The sequence below is a fragment of the Tursiops truncatus genome, chromosome 14 (assembly GCF_011762595.2).
Source record: "Tursiops truncatus isolate mTurTru1 chromosome 14, mTurTru1.mat.Y, whole genome shotgun sequence".
Taxonomy (NCBI): domain Eukaryota; kingdom Metazoa; phylum Chordata; class Mammalia; order Artiodactyla; family Delphinidae; genus Tursiops; species Tursiops truncatus.
In genome coordinates this window covers 33118829-33137675 of record NC_047047.1, presented here as the reverse complement: position 1 = coordinate 33137675, position 18847 = coordinate 33118829, and the positions used below count along the sequence as shown (strand labels likewise).

The 18847-nt window shown below is 38.1% G+C and overlaps 1 long non-coding RNA gene across 1 annotated transcript in view; it reads left to right on the top strand.

The window, feature by feature from the left end:
• LOC117307861 (uncharacterized) overlaps positions 1-12992 on the top strand; it is an 88077-nt gene extending 75085 nt beyond the window's left edge. The window contains exons 5-7 of the long non-coding RNA XR_012325886.1: positions 5031-5283; positions 5385-5446; positions 11255-12992. This is a non-coding gene — a long non-coding RNA (uncharacterized lncRNA). The remainder of the gene's footprint in view (positions 1-5030; positions 5284-5384; positions 5447-11254) is intronic.
• Positions 12993-18847: the final 5855 nt, after the last annotated feature.

Sequence of the window (18847 nt, the reverse complement as noted above, 5' to 3'; positions counted from 1 at the left end):
CCATAATGCCTATCTATCTATGTATGTCCGAGTTATATTAAAAACCTTTAAATGGCTTTGTAATATCAGCTACATCTAGCTATTATAATAATTAATGGTACTGTTTTATAAATCAATACATGTATTCTTGATAAATTCATATCCAGTTAATGGTGTAATTTAAATAAAAAATTAATGTAATAAAGGACATACAAAAACAGGCAGGAAATCTTTAAAGGTTAAGAGACAAATTTGTCTAAATTCATTTTTAACCTGTTTTGAAAAAGTTTGTTTAAAATCGGTGGAGATTTACCTTGTTTTTGTGAAACTAATCCTGTCATGTCTATTGGTATCTAGTATTGAATTTGTAAGATGTTTTCTTTTCTAACTGCTAAGCTTTAATTACATACTTATGATACTGTGGGATGTTTTACTACCATTGTACTCGTTTTTTTCAATAATTGAGTATTCTTTAGAAAAATAGAATAAAACAAACTAAAATCCTCAAACCATTCATTTATTTTCAATACATGAATGAAATGTAAATGCTTTATGTTTTTTTGATATCACTAAATGAACTGTGCTGAAAACCTCCAAAGTCATATACAAATTTTATTTAGGGGGGGAAAAAGGACTGATTAGTTCAATGAATTTACATGTGTAAGAGCCAGAGTTTTTACTGCTTTCACTGAATGAACATCCTAGGAATTTTAGAAAGAAAAGAAAAATGCATTGACGAGTTCACAATGTATTTTAACGCTGCACATGGGTGGAGAAACATTCTACAAAGAGTGTATTATTGTTCTAATTTTAAAAATACACACCAAAGGCATATTAAGGAATAATGAGATTTAGAAAAAGAACTGAATGTTGTAGGTGATCAAATACAATCTTAAATCTTTCCAAATAAAATTTCATTTCGTTTATAGAGGAAGCATTTTACACAAAATATCTTTCAGAATTATGCAGACCAGTCTGCCCTGCCATTCTCGGTGACATGGTGCAGAATGTTACTTTAATCCACTGAGCTTTTTCTGACATTTTTCTTAACATTGCTGAGCCTTATTTAGAGCAGCAAAGGAGATGTGTGCAGTTTCATTTGACACTGATGGGTGTTTCAAAATGTTACAGGAGAGAGAGAGAGAGGAGAAAAGATTTGCTGCTAGTCATTTCATCAATAGAGCTACAGGAGCAATTACTATTTGTTAAAAGTTTCTATTTCAAATGAAGCTAAATTTTAAAGAAGTCTCATCCCTTTAGAAGAGCTGACGCTTGGAAGAGGAGGGGAGAGAATGCACATTAGTGATTACATGTTAAAGTGCGCTCAAGTACTGGAATCATTTAAAATGTATTGTGTTTTTAGATGAAACCTACAGCAAAACCACTCCTAAGAGGCTTAATTTAGGTTTTATAGGAAGAACATAAAAAAGACCAAGTTACAGCCACACACTGAAATATGGGGTACATTTAAAATATCTTCATTTAAAAACGTATGTTTATTTTCCCTCCTGGGATCACTAACGTGTGTCTCGACAGAGAAAACGAGGACATGCTACATTCTTAAAAATTATCTGTTAAAGGGATCACATTCTAAGACAGGTTTGAGCATTTTTATGACTACAGATAACCTCTTAATTATGTCGCTGCCTTCCACTTGTTAATCAGGGGCATTCAACACTCGTTAACCAGCGAGTGGTTGCCTTTAGAAACTACACTATTTTTAAGAATTAGAAACACTTTATTCCCATCATCATATTATCGCATGTATGATTTTAGCACTGCTAGAAACTTACCTGCTGGAAATACCAAACACCAAAGACAAGGTCTAGATGCCTGTAACGATGTTGTTAATTACTTCAAATTGTGCAGCTCATGAAAAGCTTTAAGAGATAGATAATTTTACTTTTCTTGTCCCCCCACCCCCGTGCCTCCCCTACCTCTCACACAATTCCTATTTGAACCAATTTTAGGTGTCTTCTGCCACCACCAGCGTGTGAGATACTCAGAGACACTTTCAGAGAGCAAGGTATAAGTGGAGTAAATAAAATCATTTCACTATTGCTTTATCAACCCTCCTAGGTAGTTTTCCTGCCAGCCAACCTGCACTGTTAAAACCCATAAAATTATGCAATAGTGACTTCTTTGGAGGTTCTTTAATCAGATAATGGCCAGTGTTAGGAGGGAAGGGCCCAGGGCCATGTTGCTGGCACTTAACACTGGGCTTGGTCATTACGTGTCTGGTAGAGACCAATAAACAGCTGATTACTACCCTATAAGGAGCCAATATTTTTACATTTATCCTAGTTCTTTTTTCTTTTCTTTGCAACTTCTCATAATGGCAAGGATTTGTCAAGAAGACCTACGAGCAGTAACCTCACAGGCCCCTTAAAAATAAGAATCTTCCTAGCGTAAAATGATGCCTTTGGTGAAATGGTGAGAATGATTTTGGCTTTTACAAGAGCAGAGGTTTGATTACTTTAAAGCCCATTTCTTTCAGATGGGGAGACCCCCAGACACCATCCCTCACTCTCCTGTCCCCTTCTCTCTTCTGTGACAGGTTCACAGGCTGCAACCAAGGGGTTTTAAAATGCAAATATTTATATTTGAACTCTGGCAATAACAGAGTCATTTTGCTTCCTCCGTTAGCCTGTGAAAATTGATGCTGCGTACCTGGAACTACGTTTCATTTCTCTCTTTACACGTGAAGATATTATATAAATAAAAGATAATTTATGGAAAGGAAACAGCCATTTGAAATAATAATCCTAAATTTGACTGGGTAATCTTTTAAGGCTTTAAGAGTCAGAGATGCAGATTTCCACACTTTTAAAGAAAACTTGATCGCAACCGGGAAGTATGTGCTTTTGAACACCTACTGAATTTGAATGCCGGCGTGGGTCAAAAAAGAAAAAAAGAGGGATAGAAGGAAGGCAGGAGAGAAAAAGGTGTGAATTTTACACATGCTTTAAACTAAGGTATTCAACCACATGTTTAGACTTCTTGTTACAATTTTATTGACTCTCTTTATACCTGAATATAATTTTTTCATAACCTATGTAAATTGCAAAACAGTGAGTCTTAGAAAATGCCTCTCTTGCCTGGGATCCTCATCTTAGTATGAACAGCACGATACCCAGAAGAAATGGACCCTAATTTCAGAACCTCATACAAAGCCAGGCAATTCTTGAGCCAAACAAACAAAGGGGGTGTAAGCGATTTCATTTATTTTGATAATCCTCCCCCTGCACGGGAGCATTTTGCTGTCTTTGTCAAAGTGAATGACAACAATTTGGCCAACTCTCTCTGAGCTGCACTCAACAGTGACAGGCAAATTATCAGAGGCCCTGCACTTCTTATTATCAGAGGAGAAGCCATCAGGGGGACGCATGGAGGATACCTCTCCCTTGTCACTATTTGTCAGTGGGACAAGGGCCACTGCTATGGGTAGCTGACAGGTAATTTCAACAATAACAATTACTCCTATTACTGGTGTCATAAACAATTCGCCCAAGGCGTGACAATAGCAAAGCTTTATAATTCCATGCCATATAAATAAACGCCAGCAGGTAACAAGTAATTTAGCTCCAATCAAGCTTTCACCCTGGCATTAATATTGTTATTGCAAGAAAATGGAAAATTGAAAAAATTCAATATGTTAATGAATTAAGAGAGGTTCAAGGGCTAGACAAGAGGGGTTGAAAAAGGGAAACCAAAATTATTATGGTATCATATTTGGTGCCATGCTGAGGGCCAAACAGCAGTATAATTACTTTAAGATTAAGAAGGGGATCAAAAGTACTGTTTGCCTTAGACTTCAGACCTGGGGAAAACATGACACGGCCTTTCAAAATCCTCCTGTCTCTGATTTCTGAAGAACATAAGTAGAAATATAAGAATGTGTGTATAATGTAGCATCTCGCTAGCTTTTTTTTCCACCTGAAATCTTTCATCGGAAACAGAGGCATGAGTACCAGAGGAACATTTCCATCTGTTTAAGGAAATCGCATCAGCACCTGCTTCCTTTACATTAAGTCTCATACTGAAACTATTTTAATAAGCCTATTTTTATCTGTGCTGAAGGTAAAGCTGAGAACCCCTCTTTGCTCTCCAGCTGTCCACAGTTTGGAAGTGGGCTCGAGGATACAGTCCAATCTTCCTCCGTAAAACTTCCTGATCAAATGAATGTACAATTTCACTATTTGTCCGGCAAGACGATGTGCCATCATAGTGACAGCAATAAAAGAATTTGAAAATCTCTAATTAGGGGAGCTGCAGAGCAATTAACGCATGTCAAATTTTACTTCATTAAGTGCCACTCTAATTTTCCCTCTAAAAATTAATGGATTTTTTTTTTTCCTTTTGGTATGTGTGTGTGTGTCCCCTTAAGGCAATGTTGATTCAAATCTGCTCAAGATGCAGTGTTGCACAGCTAAGCATCTTCTTGATTACAATCCGCCACACTTCTAACTGCGCTCATTCTCACTGCCACGGATACTTTGTCAACAGTCAAATTACACCACGCTGATAACAATGCATAATGGTCTTCCTCCTCCGAGGCCGCTGGCAGGAGATGGGGTTCATAAAAATGTGATGTTTTCTTCTCAACTGTTTCTTAAGGAAGTTTGTATGACCAGGTCACTAGTCAGGCGTTAATTTTTTGAAATGAATTCGTTAATTTCAAGAAAAGGAGTGAAATGATGGCGTACCAAAATACCTCATTGAAAAAAAGAATCAGGAGACGAATAAGGAATTGAAAATATCTAGAGCCAAAGTTTTGCTTAAACACTTTGTTCAGAGACATTTTCAAGAGCACTATTCTTGGTTAAATACCAGGGTTTTTTTGTTTTTTTTTTCCTTTACTTATGGGCTATAAACATTGGAAGCCTCTCTCGAACAGACAGTATTTAGATTATGAGAGAAGTTTGTTTAACTGACATATTTGCCAGAATCCTCAAAACATCACAGGACATGGAAGACAGATGACTTTTTTTTAGGTCAAGACTGTATATTCCAGATAAATGTTGATTCATTTTAACTATTTTTTATCCTAGTTGCTTGTTGCAGATCTGTGTGTCTGAGTCATCAGCCCATGAGAGGAATATTTCTCACTGAAAAATGAAAGAGACACAGCGATTAGATGATCTTACAGTCTTTTTAGAGATCATTCACATTTTATATGTCTAAAACATGATCAGATCCAGAACAAAAAGGGGGAAATTAAACAAAATGCTCAGTGTATCTGTTTGCAGATTCTTCAGGGAGTAGAGAACATTCACATGGATGACATCCCAGTTTTCTCATCATGTAAGTATATTTTTGGTTATATGTTTTCTTTAAACATATTTATTCAGTAAAAAATTAAATTCATGGAATATACACTTCTTTTTTTTTTTTTTAATTCACAGGTTGAGTCCAGATTTTCATTCACTGACAACTAACTCAAAAATCTAAAATTTGATATTTTGAGGTTTGTATTTCCTAATATCAAAAATTCCTTCCTTCTCGTAAGGCATGTTCTTAAGTGGTCTATTTCAAACAAAAGAAAATGACATTCCCCTTTCAGCTAGCAAATGTTAGATTCTCTCAAAGTCGATTGGGGGCTCACTTGGAAGTTTTGCCATTAGAGACACACAAATCGAATTATTTTCATCTCTCCCAAATATCATTCTTCGAACTTTATAAATATAGCAATACTAGGTTTAGCATTTCGTGAGGCTTGTTTACAGATAAAGGTATCTCGATAAAAAAAACCAACCTCTGTGTACTTTGAAAAGACCAAAACCTGGAACAATCTCATATTAAAACATTACCAAAGGATTGTAAAGGGAAATTTAAAGGGAGAAAACTTGATTATATAATGCAATCCAGCAGTAATCAATTTTACCTTCAATATCTTGCTTTTGTTTTCCAAATGCTAAATAAACAATACATAATGCATCCCTCATCAGCCAAACCATGGAGGCTCTGTGCTCAAATAACAGGAAACATATTCAATTTTCCTAACAGAAGACAGTTCATTAAGCTGTGCCACATCAAATAAAACTTTAATTTCTCCGGCATCAGAGTCGCAATGAAAGCAATTGAAGAAGATGAGCCATATGGTACTTCTATCAGCAAACACATATTGCTCATTCCCCCAAAGTTTTCTAATTCTGCTCCCCAGACCTGCGTAATATAGATAATGTGCTCCGAGAGCAGCAACCATGAGCTATCTAGTGTACGCTTCTAATACTGTATTTAATGGGAAATAATGAATCATAAAAGCCTAGAGAAGACGTCTTTTGCTAACCTAAATCTCAGCTGTAATTTCATTGTTCTGTGCCTAAGATGCTGTTTGCCCTTTCCAAACAACAGCAGTTGAGCATAATTATGCTGCTTCAAACCTGGGCTGGCAAAAGCATCCCTAATAGAACCAAGTTTCTATTAACTCCTGAATTTCTGACTTTGATGATGCACTGATGCAGACATGGAGATAACCAAGCATGTGTCATTTTAAAACCCAAAGAAGCGTTTTCTCCTTCTGCTCTTTAGTCAGACTGCTCAATGCTTTTATATTCACTCCCTCCTCCCCACCCCCTCTCACCCCTACCCATGCAACAGGAGTGGCATGATTAAAAATGAGGAGATTTTCTTGTTATTAGCAAATTTGACATTTGTCTGATGAAATGCACATAAAATGTGAAAGCTACACAGTGCTCAGAAGAAATGTCTCCGCTCCAATCCAGGCTACCAAGATGAAATAATTTAGGTAAAGCAAATGTAAAGATCCTCGTACATCTTTACTCAGAATGCTAGGATTGGATTATAAATGAAAGAACCAAATATTGCTGAGCTTTTAGAGCGATGGTATTTTGACACACGGGAAGCGTCTAGTGTTTCATCTCTCACCTTAACTGCCTTGATTATTAACCTAAACATCATACATATGCTCAAATGCAGCAATTTCTCTGTCCTGGGTCCAGCCTGTCTTCTGGCAAGAGATTGGGGTTGGGGCTTAATTCCTTTTTAGAGAAAAAAAAAAAATTCTTTTCCCCCCAAATAGCTTAATGATTTTAGCTTTTCCATTTTTAAAGCTCATCAAATCAATATTTTCCCAACACAATGCTCATTTAAAACACCATGAAATAACACTGCGGATACATATTGAAAACGTATTTTAATGGTTTTGTTTGTTTTGGCAGCAAACTAACCAAGGACGATTAAATTAAAAAGAGACTTTTAAAAGTTAGAGATTGCCTTTTTAACGCTTATTAAAATCAGCATGTTACATGCCTGTCTTTGAATTAGCGCTACACACTTGATTGCCATCATTAAAACTAGTTGTTTGGGTGCTGGTCTGTGATGGCTCAAACCCTTCCTCAAAGCCGATTCTTACTAGTTATTAACTTGACGTCTCTTTTCATTGAAATTAAAAAGAAAAAAATCATTCTGGCCCGTGGAAGAAACAGTCACCAAAACGTGAAATAGCTCAGCGAGACAGCAGTATGAAACTATGAAAAGACCAACAGGTAAAAGAACTACAGTCACATCTAAAACATATTCAGGAAAAAAAAAATCACAACGACAACACAGAAGCAGTCCATTGATTATATTTCATGAATGCCTTAAAACAAATGTTTAAACAGTTTTCTGAAACAGTGCAGAAAACCCCTGCATGCTCCACTGGCTTGCAATGACAATGGCCTATTGCAATGTAAAACACGCTGGAGAATAAAAAGGTGCTTTTTGTTACCATTTTATCAAAGCTGTTCATCTTGGAGCTGCAGGCAGCATTTTGCTGGAATTGCAGATATTTCTCTGTCCAGGCTCTTTTGTTTGTGCATCTCATTTGCATATGTTTATCTCCAGCTGAGGGTGCTTTCTGCTCATTAAGGCCTCCCTTCCCATTATTTCATAAGCCAGCTGCTAAGAGGGATTTCACCTGTGGTGACTGAGAAAAGAGGGGTGAAAAACTAAATTCTTCATAAAAAGGAAATCTTCTGAGTCTCTTCCCCTATAAATGGGCACCATTTGTGTTAAACAGCCTCTTGTCATGATAGATGCCTCCGGAGGTCAGGGGTTAAAGTTGATTGGAAGGTCAGCAGTAAAACAACAGACAAACCAGACGCCAAACTGGTTCCTTAGCTGTCGGTGGGAGCTGTGGTGCAAACAGGTCTTGAACCTTTTTCAACCTCTAATAAAACAGGGGATGAATCTGAAGTGGATCAACCAGGCCCCTGAGGCAGCAGCACAGAAAAACACAAATAATATCGATATCAGGCAGCCACAGGAAACAATGGGGCATTTCTCCGTGCTACGTGCATACTGCTATTGTTTCAAGGGCTGGGGAATTAATTCCACTTATTTATTTAAGGCGTGTCAACTCACTGCCTAAACCTGTTTCAGCGTCAAGATGAATAAAACTTTTATGGCTCATAAAATAGAGCCATTCATCTCAATGCTCTTTGTGGTGCGGGTTTTTTTTTTTTTTTTTTTTTTTCCTGGCACACTGAGCTAGGCCTCTGCTCCTAGATGGTTACATCTGAACTGTTGCTATGATCCACACCATATTAGAGAACAAAATGATTTCACCGGCAAATGGATCTCAAAAGAAATGACACAGGAAGGCATTTTAGCTGCGATATAATAGTCCCCAAATTCCTCTGAAATCCTCATCATGCACTTGTATCTGTTTTGAGCATGCGTTATTGACAAAGCAGAAGTTTTGTTATTTTAGAGGAAAGTTAAAAATGCTAACAAGAAAAAGTTAGTTTTCTGGAATATCATGCATTTCATTTGACTTTAGAAATGCAACCTGGTTAGGGTACCTGTTTCCCATTCAGCACCTTTAGCCCAAGTTTTCACTGCTGTGTACTCAGTTTGCCCTGACGGAATAATTCAGATGCCTTCTTTAGCTCCACAGCTTTGAATTTTATGTTTGATTTTGAACAGAAAATGCCAAATATAAATGGAAAAGAGGATGCATTTCAGCGCATTTTTGCATTATACATTTTTCAAAGTTCAGCTGTAGAATCAATTTTACTTTGGATTTCCTACTGATGACTTTAATAATAATATAATACTAATAAACAAGTTAACATTTATGAAGTGCCACACACAGTGCTGAGCACACACATGTTCTCATGCAGTTGTTAGTGATAATTCAATCCAAGCCACAGAAACCCATTTAGAATAATAATGATACTCTTCAGTACCCAGACCATACCTTAGAAAACAAAAAAAATTCCAATCAAACAATATCATTCTAGCAGATGCTTTAACAGGAAACATCATGGGAACCAGATTGCTTTATATTAAGATGAGCAAGAAGAAACAACTCCATGGCATTTCACAAATTCTCCAATCACGGGTCAAATCTCACACATCACAGCTCTTTGCTCTGTTGCAATGTAAATTGATTTGTGGGTGATTCACTTACTCTGTTGTCCCAGGTGCTTTGCTTTTGAGATCTCCAGTGAATATTGTAGCCTTTACTTATGATGCCGGGTTATTTCTAATTTAGTCAGTCGGCAGGTCAGTTTTTCCACGTGAATTCAAGTTTTTCCAGCAAGTAGATTATTTGAGGATAGCCCAAACAGAAGTTGTGCTTTCACATTTTGCTCATGGGTGAAGATGTGGCCCTGGGGAAAGAGGGGTTCGGTTTCTGGGTGCCAAGCACTGCTTAAGATTCAGCTGCTCTTTCTTTCCCATTTGAACTGGTGCGTGTACCAGAGCTCTGCATAGGGGTGGTCCCTTTACCAAGCAGCCCTGTTTGAAAGTGGAATTGCTTTCAAGTGGCCACCAGACCCTGAGAAAAATATTTCAACTCAAAATTGATTAGGTTTTGGTAATCTATGGCAATGTGTTCTCATTTAAGCACGGAACAGGAGATTTTTCTTCTATAACCCATTACAGTTTAAAAAACGCAAGAAGTCTTGCTACACACAAGACGTTCAACTTGTGGTCGGAGAAATTTTCCAACTTATTAAATGTTGTTTATATCCTCCTCTTTGTACACCGTCTGCCTTCCCAGAGCTCCCTCTGTATCCGAGTTACCAACTTTCTTTCGGACCTTTCACATTAAATTTAACCCCACTCCCATCTGGCAACCTAGACCCTCCAAGTGACTACAGCAAAAATACACAGTTTACTCCCCCCGAAGTCTGCACTCTCGTCCCTCGTTTTTCTTTTGCTCTAATCTAATCACTAATTCTTAAGCTTGGCCATATAGTTAAAAATGTTAAGTGCTAGCAAGGCCTTCTACCTCCCCCTCATATCTGTCTCTGTTTATGGAATGGGCTCAGTTTCCTCCTCTTCTCCTTCGGCCTGGGGTCTTCGGGTCAGAACACTGTAAATACACACAGCTCTGGCTCGACCCATAAATCTGAGCAAAGGGCAGGCTTATATATTCAGATAAGCACGGGTTGGGGCGGGAACATGGAAGGAGAGCGAACCAGCAGAATCTGACGCTCTGCAGCAATGTTCAGAAAAGAGAAGTGAAAAGGCCAGGAATCTTTAGTGGGGAGGGAAAAAGATTTTTATCTCGAAACATCTCTCCTTATTTCTAAAGGATGAGGTTGGCACTGCTTCCTCTTCTTCTTTTTTTTTTTCTTCAATTTTGTACTTTTTCCACATTGCTTATACTCACATCCTTACTGAACATATTATCTTAGAGGCAATCAAATTAAACAATAAATTTCATTTATTTCCAATGTCCTTTTTCCTTTTTAAGTGTATTGGCTTGTGTTTTGAACTTTGTATATGTGGGGTGTGTGTGTGTGTGTAATGTGAATTAGAGTCATTTTCCCAGAAATTCTCTTCTTCTGGAATTTTTCAAACCTAAGGTCTCTGCCTAAATAACCATGTTGTTAGTCACCACATTGAATCCCAAAATAAAACGCGGCTGAAGGAGCTGGGAATGACAAAGTGATACATAAATGCTTACATAGCCTTCGGTCTTTAAAGCTTCTACTTGATTTCCAAATTCAAGTCTTTTCTGTTGGGTTTTCAGATCTCAAGATTTTCTGTGACTCCTGAAATACCGCCCTTCTTGGGAGATGTGCCCCTTGTGGACATAGATATTGTCGCAATGGAAAATCTTGAGCCAGGTGACCATGGCTGAAAGCGTACTTTCTACCATTCATCTGCCCTGACTCTGCCTTAGGGGCCATGAGCCACCCCATGAATTTGCCTCAGTCACTTAAGAATCTAGGAAATGTGACACTTGCTTTGTTTTCAATCCAGGTTTTATATTTTATCATACACATATATACAATTTTTAATCTCATTTCTCTAGGTTATTCTTTTGGCAAATAGAGAACTCATATTCCTCAAAAGGACCTTCTTTTCTTGGGTTGAGATATTCGTGACAATTCCATGTAGGTAAGAGAATTTTATGGGAAAAACTGCCAAGAGAGTAACGGCGCTGGCTGCCCAGACCGTTTTCTATGTTCTAGCCTCACCTTCGACAAATAGAAATGATAATAATAATGATCACCATTTACTGAACACTTACTTTTGGAAAGCAATGTGCCAGGTGCTTTATATGCATATTAATTTAAATCCTTATAACAGTGTGACACATGAAGTATTATAGTCTCCATTAATGAATGAAAAACTCTGGTTGGAAAAGTGAAGAAACGTCTCCCAGAACGTACATTTAAGCTTAGCATTTGAACGTGAGTCTGGCTGTAGAGCTCTGTCTTCTGAACTGCCTCTCAGGGCCTCAGGTTCTGCGTCTTCAGGATGTGGGTCTTGGGTGGAACGGAGTCTATTTAGCAGGGTATTCCATGTCTGGGTTGACTTTCTCTGCCCACACCTCTCCTGAAGCTTAGTCCTGGCATTTTCAACAGCCCTCTGGTGTCATGGCCTGGCTCTCACAGACCTCCTGCACTCATGTCTGAAATGGAATTCATCGATTCCTCACCCAACCTGCTTCTTCTCTGTGATCCACGTAGTGTCCTCTGGGAGCACCGTCCAGTCTGCTCTGTAGTTCAAGCTCAAGGCTCTGCCAGCTAGCTCTCTCCCTTCTCACCTGCCATGATCATCAGCCGACCTGGCAGAGCAGAGACACGTGCAGGAGACATTACTGTCCCACTACCTGGGTTTGAATTTGGCTCCCCTATTTACCAGCTATGCAGCATTGGACAAGGTGTTATATTCCTCTGTGCCTTGATTTTCTCATCTGTAAAATGGGGTCCAAAATACTACTTGTTTCATAAGGTTCAGTCTCCTGGTATCGTTTGACTGAATTGTTAAAATAACCTTCAGACTCGCTTCACCAGAGTTATCATTATAAAATAATAGCCATGATACCCTTCTGCTTAAAAAATCTTTACTTCCCTGTTGCCTCCAGGCCTAACTATGGAGTTAGGCAAAGGCCTTCATAATCTCCTGCCACTGGCCTTTCCAGGATCATTTTCCACCATGTCCCCCTAAGCAAGTTGTGCCCTGGCAGCAAAAAATTATACACGTGGTACGCTTTTGTGCCTCCACACTTTTGACTGTGCTGTGCCCTCTACCAGAAATGCCCTTCCTTTCCGTTTCTGCCTAGTGATGGGCACTTATCTTGTATGGCTCAGTTCAAAAGTCACCTATTTTTTAGGGCAGCGTAAATTGAGTCAGTCACTTGTAGAGTGTATTCCTCTGTTTTAGAACCTAACATGTTGAATGGTAATTATATGCACTGTCATTATATGCACTGTAACCAGTAGGCTGGGGACTCCTGTGGGCAGAGACTGTGTGTTTTCCAACTTGATATGTTTTGTTCTAGAACCTCATATATAGTGGGAGCCCCCAAATTTTGATTAATATATAAAATGTTATTCCTCACTCTAAAAAATGACTTAAAGTAAATAAATGTGTATCAAATGCCTGTAATGTGTTAACTAGTTGAATTAAATCTTGTTAGCTTGAGATGAGAAAGACAGTGAACTTGTAACAAAATTAAATTAAAAACTCAAGAGCATTTAGGAGTTTGGGATTAACAGATTCACACTATGATATATAAAATAGATAAACCACAAGGACCTACTGTATAGCACAGGGAACTATATTCAATATCTTATAATAACCTATAAGGGGAAAGAATCTGAAAAAGTTTATATACATATATATATATACACATATATATATATAAATAGAACTGAATCACTTTGCTGTAAATCTGAAACTAATACAATATTGTAAATCAACTATACTTCAGTAAAAAAACCCTGAAACACAACTGAATTGTTCTGTCTCCAAGATGAAGCCATCATATTTTTTCCTAGTACACATGTTAAATGTTACAATTTTTTGACACCTTAGGAAAATCTGATAATGGAAATTCTTTAGAATGTCAGTGAAGTCTCTATATTTTATATATTTCATTAGAAAAAGAGCCAGTTTTTTTCCTTATGTGCCTTTACTCTAAGCATAATACTTCATGGGAGGCAGTATATGAGTGATTACGACCATAGGCTTGGAAGCTAGAATGCCTGGGTTTAAGTCCTGGCACTGCCACCTACAAGCTGTGTAATTGTTGGGAACAGTTTTCTCAAAGCCTGTTCTCTTACCTGTAAAATAGGCATCATAGTAACATCTACCACAGAGGGTGTTTTGAGCATCCAATGAGTTTGTGCATCTAAACACTTAGATGAATGCCTGACTTACAGTAAATGCTCAATAAATATGCCCTGTTATCCAGTTGGTGTTTACAGGAGAGTCGCCTGGAATCCTAGTAGAAAGGCGAGGTCTATTTCATTGTCAGGGCACAGTGCAGAGAGGCGGGAGAACCTGGAGAGATGATGAATTGGCCCATTCACCCGTGCAAGGACTAGGTATCCATTCAGACATCATTTCAACACATAAGCAATTTAATGTTTCATTTTGTCATTGACACATGGAGCTAAATCTAGGAACAAACCCAGATTTTAAGTTAGCAGTTAGGACAGTTGCCTGGGTTCAAATCCTAGCTCTATGACATACTGGTTGTGTGAACTTGGGAAAATGTTTTTATTTCTATAAGTTTAAGCTTTCTCATCTGGAAAAGGAGGAGAAAAAGACTAATTTTAACCTTCTACCTGTTGTGAGGATTAAATGAAAACAAAACAACTTGACATGCTTATCGCAGTGCCTGTTGCATAGTGAGTGCATCATTTCTGTTAACCACCGTTTTCTTATTGAAAGTATCGTTGTAATCTTTTTACTATACGATGTGCTTTTTTTTTTTTTTTTTTTGCAGTACGCGGGCCTCTCACTGTTGTGGCCTCTCCCGTTGCGGAGCACAGGCTCCGGACGCGCAGGCTCAGTGGCCATGGCTCACGGGCCCAGCCGCTCCGCGGCATGTGGGATCTTTCCAGACCGGGGCACGAACCCATGTCCCCTGCATCGGCAGGCGGACTCTCAACCACTGCGCCACCAGGGAAGCCCCTACGATGTGCTTTTTAAATTTACTTTATTGTGAAATATATCATACCCGTGTCTTGCTTTTTTCATTCAATGGTTGCAACTGGACTGATGTGGGTAGTTCTTATTCCATCAGTTTCACTGCTGTATAGCATTTTATTATACCAACACCTCACAATTAATTGTGTTATTTTATTCTATTGATGGGCATCTGGACTGTTATTAATTGATTTCTACTACAAACACTACTGCATAAAACATTCTTATATGTGCCCTGGTGCACATGTGAAAGACTGAAAGACGTTCTTTAGGAAGTTAAACCTAGAGTTGAGATTGTAGGACCGGTGAATACTCAAACTTACTAGGTAGTGGTAAACTGTCTTGTAAGTAGCAGCTCATGAAGGATTTTTTGACAGGAGATCATTACAAACGTATTTTGGGTCCTCATAAAGATTACTGTATGTTGTAGTCAGTCTCTAAGATTTTATGGTTTCAAAATAAAATCCAAATGAGCCTCTTCTTTTGGTATTCACACCCTCGTGTGGTGCTCTCCCACACCGTACCAAGGTTGGTCTTTGTGACCAACAGAGTATGGTAAAAGTGATGGTACGTGTTACAAAAAACTGTAGCTTCTGTTTGTGGCATCCTTTCTCTTTCTGTCTCTTTTGAATCTTTCACTCTGGGGAAAACAGCTGCCGTATTGTGCAGCTCTATGGAGAAGCCCATAAGGTAAGGAACAGAGACTCCAGCCAACAGCCAGTTAGGAACTATAGTCTACCAACAACCATATGAGTAAGCTTAGAAGTGGATTTTCCAGCCGCTCAGGGCTTGCGATGACTGTAGGTTGATAGCTTGACTAAAATCTCATAGGAGACCCTGAATCAGAATTGCCCAGCTAGGCTGCACCTGGGTATTTGATGCACAGAAATTGTGTGAGATTGTAAATATTTGTTGTCTTAGGCTAAGTTCTGGGGTAATTTATTATTCAGAAAAGATAACTATACATATTGCATTAAAAGGCAAAACCTTCCAAGTTCCATTAAAGAATTTTTGAAATAAAGCAGGATATTAAAACAAATTTGAAAACAGATAATGAAAAGGTTGGTGCACTAACAAATGTATATGTTTTTAAGTTGGTTGGTCATGTAAAAAAGCACCGTGAGGGTGGGAAAGCAAGGATAATTTATGATTTATAACCTGCAGAAACATGTTTACATGTCTTCAAATTTTTAATTTGATCTGTATTATTATTAGTCTTTTAGATGTGTGTATAATGCAACATATTCATTATAACATAATAGCAAAATAATAGGCATCATCTAAACATACATAAAGAGAATCATTAAGTAAGTAGTATATCCATTCAATAGAGTATTAGAAAGCCGTGAAAAGAAATATATATAAAATAATGACATACTCCCAACGTAAGTTAAGTGAAAAGGGCAGAATATACCCTACAATCAGTATAAAACCAACTCTACAGGGATTTAAAGGTGAAAGTGGGCATCTCTCAGTTGGATTGTGGGGTTTTGTTTTCTTCAATAAACTTTTTCTGGGCTCTGTAAGTTCTTTCTAACAAACTTGTGTTATTACTTTTATTATTAGGAAAACGCATTTACCACCTGAGGAAATTATTCTTGGTTTACTTTTAGCATTACAAAGAAATGAGGACCACAGACTTCTACCTTCAAATTGGAAATAGCAATCTTATCAAACAGATACCGACAGCAGAGCATCTGTAAAGTTTCTGGATGCTGCTTCACGTTGGCTGGCTTCCTTCTAAATCATCTTGGTCTTTGGACATAATCAAGGTCTTTTATCTTGTTATAATTGATGATCTTGTTGATTTCACTTATATAAACAAATGTAATCTATGTGTTGTTTTGTTGACATCAGAGCTTCTGAAAGAGAATCTGAGGATAAATTCATGGAATAGTGTAAACTTTCATGTGACTACAGTTTGTATTCTTCAGCATCTGTTCATGAAATTGAGAGGAGGAAGAATGAGGTAGATGAGATTTCATGGAGAGGCAATGTGGTGGTGAGGGCTGCCTAAGACCTTTCAAAATGGGAAGTGTGTTTGTCTAAGGCAGCCAATGGTGGCATAATTGAAGGAAGGGCTTTGTTAGGTTGAATGGGGTCTAGAGTCACTGTCTGAAAAATGGTGCTTCATAACAGAATAAATATGAATCTTTTTTTTTTTTTTTTTGCGGTACGCGGGCCTCTCACCTTTGTGGCCTCTCCCGTTGCGGAGCACAGGCTCCAGACGTGCAGGCTCAGCGGCCATGGCCCACGGGCCCAGCCGCTCCGCGGCTTGTAGGATCTTCCCAGACCGGGGCACGAACCCATGTCCCCTGCATCGGCAGGCGGACTCTCAACAACTGCGCCACCAGGGAAGCCTTGAAAATTTATTTTTGATAATAGTAAAAAAAAATCTTAAAAGTTAAGCATTTAAATAGACTAAAAATATATTTTGTTCTTAAAATTCCCTTTATAAAAATATCTTTGCCCTTTAAATTAAACTTGGAAAGACCTTGAAATACGGTACTAAATTTGAAAGCGTTAACTAAAGTCCCACCACTTAAGGAGAACTGCTTCAACATTTTAGTGTATTTATTCTGATATTTATATTCTCTACGCATCTCCATTGCATACTGTGCTTCTACCGTCATGCTTTATTGTTACTGTATCTTCCCTTCTAGACCATCAGGTCTGTGAGGACAGTGGCTATGTCATTCTAACTTACCATCCTTTCCTCAGTCCTTAGAGCAGAGTAGGTACTTAATAAACACTTGTGGAATGGCTAAACTGTTTGGACTACACAAGGAAAAGAGAACAGCCAGGAACAAGTGAATAAGTTAAAGCAAAGCTCTATGCCAATTGAGACTATTGGCAATTTGGAATGCTGTTCTCAGTACCAGGTGTCACTGAGGACAGACACCAGGTGCCACCTGAGTGTGCCAGGGCCTGTGCCAGGTGAAAGTTCAGGGAAGCTTTCTGTGAGGGTGTTCAGTCATTGCCAAGGAAAGAGTAGTTTTCTGAACTCCAATGGGGCAAGCAAGAAGATGGGGCTTGTAACTGAAACTTCAGAATTAGGAGTAAATCATCATGGCTTCTAGGTTTGTTTGAACCATCTAATACCGAACCACATTTGCTTCTCAAAACAAAGAACTGTTTTGTTTTATCATGTACAAAATACTGATCACAAATATTTCAGGCTATAAGAAAAAATATTACCAGTTATGGCAAGCACTGGAAATTTATAATTTGGTTACTTCATACAGATCTGATCATTCTAACATCATGTTTCCAAGCATTATTTTATTAAGCACTCCATTTATAGGGAATCGTGTAGCCAGAATTTATTGTTTGTTTAGATTTTTCCAATGCCCTCATCACTGAGGTCCCTGGTTGCATGTGTAGAAGATTAAGAGATACAATAAACTAAAAAGAATAGACCAAGCAACACATACTAGATCTGGGTCAAACTAAATAAATATGTCTACTTCTAAGTCCCGGAGTTCAACAAGAACAAAAACAAACTCCTACATATAAAATAAGGAAAATTTTCATAAGAAAGAGATTCAGCCTTAATTTGATCTGTTTGCCCAGGTTCAGCAGTTGTTTAATCTAGAAGCCAGTATCCATAATTATTTTATATTTTCCAATTATACTTTTGAAAATAATATGGGCCTCAAGGAAGCACAACCAAGAAATTAAAATTCCCCCAGGTGTGAATTAAAGCCAAGGCATGTGTTTTCAACTCAGAACAAATGATCTTAAAATCCTGTTTGCATCTGCTATTAATAAAATCGACAAGAACAAAATACAGCTGAATGCAACTCTTCCTAGTGTCAGGTTAAAAGCCAAATTCCCTAGGTTTAATTTCTCTTTGTGTGAGGGTGGACAAATTGCTCAATCTCTTTGCAACTTGGTTTTCTCTCCTGTAAAGTGGGGGCAATAATAGTATCCATCTCCTTGGGTTACTGTGAGACTCCCATGAGTTAATGCATGTGCTGGGCACAGGATAAGAACTATATAAAAACTAGCTGTAATTATTACTAAACAGTGAAACAAAGCACCTGCCTACTGTTACGTATGGTGTCATCTTCTTTTGTCTTGACAACAGAACACCCTAGTCCATCTCTGCAGCTTTAGTCTTTCACATTCATTCTTAGCTTAGATTGTTCCCTTCCTCCTTCCCTCCAAGAATGTTTCCCTTGCTCTTCTCTTGGCCAGATCTGACCCATTTTGACTTACCCTATAAAGTATCAATAATAGGCTAGGGCCAGAAAATGGCTCAAGGCTCATGTCTCTGGAAATTAGTGTTTTTGTATTTCCTGACATTCTCGAATTAGCAAGGGTACCTCAGAAGACCTGATGCACTTTAGAAATCTGTAAGGTAGTAAGAGCAATCTCTGCAAATGCTTCTCTTCTTAAAATAAACCTCTTCAAACATTTTTGTCCCAGAGCACAGGTGATGGAGTGTCCCATTTGGCTA